General features: G+C 37.3%; 1 pseudogene; it reads right to left on the bottom strand.

Annotated features, from left to right (window-relative positions):
* Positions 1-1,469, bottom strand: part of LOC107754170 (uncharacterized) — a 16,153-nt pseudogene extending 14,684 nt beyond the window's left edge.
* Positions 1,470-3,678: the final 2,209 nt, after the last annotated feature.

Genomic DNA, 3,678 nt, shown 5'->3' with positions numbered 1-3,678 from the left:
TGTTTAAACGAGGCGTTTTAGGTAGGCGTGGTTGACTCTTAACTTTTATAAAGAATATCTCTTTGGATTTGAGACTTTAGTCTTTGCAACTTTACAGATCTTCTTTATGCACCAAGAGCTTGTAACACTCCAAAGAGAAAGGAAAAATTTAAATCGCATCATATGACCCTTTAATTTCTCTCCAATATTGTAGGAAATTAAATTCAATGAAATGTGGAGGATGTTAACTGTGACAAGATGATTGACTGGGCAGTTTAAATGATGATGGGATGCACGCCCACTAGGCAACAGAGTGGTGCATTAAAGACGCTATTATAACGAAGTACTACTGTGTGCCCTAAAGCTTGCCTACTATTCTGCTTCACAATCTAAGACTTATTTCAAGACGGTGCACTTGTATTACTATGAATGTAAGAGAGTGCAATGAACAATATGGTGGAGAAAGTCCTGTCTTCTGAATAAATCGACAATTAGTAAAGTCTTTGTGTCACTGCAGCTGCATGCTCTGGTTACTACACATTGGCTGGACTAACCTGAAATAGGGTAGGCTAAGCATATTTTAATGTTAACATTTATGGGACAGTGATTGTCGGATTTTGTTGCTAATTTGAAATTTGTTATTTAAATGTGAGTGTGGCAAGCAGTTTTTGAGATTTCAGGAGTTCCCCATTCAAGTAGATAAGACTTGATCTTGGGTGCTCAAAATAGTTGCCTGGAAGCATTACAAATGGCCACAGGGTTAACAGACTTTGAAACAGACTTTTGCCCTGTCCTTTATTTCGAGAAGCTATTTCACTCATATATATCACAATAGGGAAGAAAAGATTATTGCAACTTCAGTTTCATGCTGGCATTAAGCTAAGTCACTTTTTTCTGAATCTGTTCACCAAAAAGATTCATTCAGATTTGTTCACTGATTTATAGAATTTGCAATAAGTCACAATTATCTTTTCATTTCATGTACTCTGGGGCGTAAACAGGCTTCCGATAATTTTTTTTTCAGTGACATTCTCTGCAGGAAACATTGGTACTCCAGTACATTTGTGTGTTATGAGTGAGTCAGTGAATCATTCATTCAACTGATTCTTTAAAAAATCATTTTCATACATTGAATGTTAGATTCAGTTGATCTCATGTTCAGTTGATCATGAACAAGATGTTTTATTTGTTGATTTTTGTTTATGAAAGAGATGTTTTATTCAGACAATGGCAGGATTAATTCCACACTTTAACAGTTCAGGGACTGAACCCTAGATAAATCTTAACAAATTATGTAAAAGTCAGTGCTCTAAAAAATTCTCTGATTCCAACCTTGTGGCAAAAGTTTGGGAAGGAGCCCCTTTCTGTTCCAGCATGACAATGCCCCTGTGCACAGAGAGGTCCATGGTGTACTCAGTCTGGAGTAGAACCTTGACTAGTCCACACAAAGCCCAGAGCTGGACTGCAAGCCAAGGTCCATCAGCCAACATCAGTGCTTGTCTTTACTGTGTGTGAATTGGAACAAATCCCCGCTGCCATGTTCTAACATAGCGGAAAGCCTTTACAGAGAAGTGGAAGTTCTAGCAGTTAAGGAAAGAAGAACTTCTTATTAATGCCATTGGTTTTAAAATTAAATGTCAAGCATATGGGCACAATGTTTGGGTGTCCACATACTTATGTTAATAGTAATCTAATCTTTCAAACTGTTCTCCTATCATCCTCTGAGCTCCTCAGGATTTGTTGATTTCTCACTGTGTCTGTCTGTGAAAAGAGACATTAATAAGTCATAGCAGATGAATTATGGATTGACGTGAATTCAGCCTTGGAAGTTCTATATAAAGAAAGGACTGCTGGATTATTACATCATTGCGAAATGTGTTTGTAGAACATGTGCATTGAAAACGTGCATGTAAAAAAGATTTGAAGTCTACACAGCATTCTTTATTTAAAAAAAAAAAAAAAAATGTGTTACTGAAATTACCATCAAGTTAAAAAAAAAAGCAGAATGCTTCTAAGAAGCATGAGTCTGTGACCACAATTTCACAATGTTTAAAAGTTTGGGGTTTGTAAATTTTTGTAATGTTTTTGAAAGTTTCTTATGATCACCAAGGCTGCATTTATTTTATCAGTAAAATATTCTGAAATATTATTACAATTTAAAATAACTGTTTTGTATTTTGTGAAAATCTAAATTGTCAGCCATTACTCCAGTCTTCAATGTCACATAATCTTCAGAAAATAATTTTAATATGCTAATTTGGAGCTCAGGAAACATTCCTTTCTAGGATTCTTTGATAACTAGAAAGTTCAAAAGAGCAGGATTTATTTGAAATTAGATCTTTTGTAACATTATACTGTAAATGTCTTTACTGTACTGACCTCGAACATTTGAATGATAATGTATTTCTTAACCTCTTAGATATAGTTTCTGAAGCAATATTAATTTTGTTGTCCTTATTAACAGGCTACAGCCTCCACACTGCATGCATAAGCACTGTAGTGTTGTGGCACTGGAAAAGATATATTTTGGAGAAGCTGAAAGTCCGAAAAAGCTGTGATGTGTTAGAGTTATCTCATCATAACTTAAACTAACAGCTCCTGCTCTACTAGTTTCCTGCTGATCGAGTACGGCTGCCGCTACCACTGGACAGATGTGCAGCCATTATGGTTCATGTTTTCCTCCATGACAGCTCATGACTAATCTGTCCCGGGCTTTGCTCTGCACCGTGTTACATACAAAATGCTAGCTAATGTATGCGCTATTGTTCGGCACAAATTGCCAGTTTCAGTGCTTCCTGTTCAGACATGCTGTCGCATTCATGGTAATATTTTGGTTAGCTAAGGCATTGTTCCCCAAAGTTTAGCTTCCATCTTTGAAGTGGAAAGCAGTTTGTATGTAGTTTTAACCTCATGCACATCATTTGCCTGAGTGGTTTTATTTAGTGGGTCACTGCAGCAGTGGATGTACTTCGTCCTCTGGAGTCAGATTCTCTCTCTCTCTCTCTCTCTCTCTCTCTCTCTCTCTCTCTCACACACTTCTCTCTCTCTCTCTCTGATCAATTCAGCAGGCTTTAAGGTGACCTTTGTGGAGGAATGTTGGTGTGTTTGGCCCTCTGCATTTGTTCAGTCATCAAAAAGGTGGTTCAATATAGCAGACATTTGCTCAATAGACCTTCTTTGCATTGCACAGACTGTATTTTACAGGGCAATCTGAGACTGTGGCTTTCTTTATGAAATATCTTTATGGATTTCTTCCTTGTCAGGTTGGAGTCTAAAAATTCAGCCCTGATTATTGTTGCACAAAGGATGACATTGGTTTTCTCAGAACTGTATTTGTGGTTAGTACATATTCTTGAACAAATGGACCTGTGGTTCTCATGCGGGCAATGGAGGTTTGAATCTGGCTTGCAGTATTAGTTTCAATATTAGTTAGCAATATTAGTTTCCTACCCTTTCTCCACACATCATTTACAAAGATGGCAAAAAAGGGTTGACTTGATGGTTAGTGCATTGCGCTCCACAACATTGAGCTTTGGTTCTCATGTGGGCAGCAATTTGGCTTGTACATGAGGCTAAAACTGAAATTGCGATGTGGCTAATTAAATATATGCTCTGCATGTATCAAAGTGAAATGCTGCACTGAGTTCCTTTAAACGCGAGCAGTACATGATTCATTGTTTTCAGTGTCTCGAAGCAGCC

The sequence above is a fragment of the Sinocyclocheilus rhinocerous genome, unplaced genomic scaffold, assembly GCF_001515625.1.
Source record: "Sinocyclocheilus rhinocerous isolate Xijiao unplaced genomic scaffold, SAMN03320098_v1.1 scaffold681, whole genome shotgun sequence".
Classification (NCBI taxonomy): Eukaryota; Metazoa; Chordata; class Actinopteri; order Cypriniformes; family Cyprinidae; genus Sinocyclocheilus; species Sinocyclocheilus rhinocerous.
Note: the sequence above shows the minus strand (reverse complement) of the source record. Positions and strands in the feature narration are given on the sequence as shown.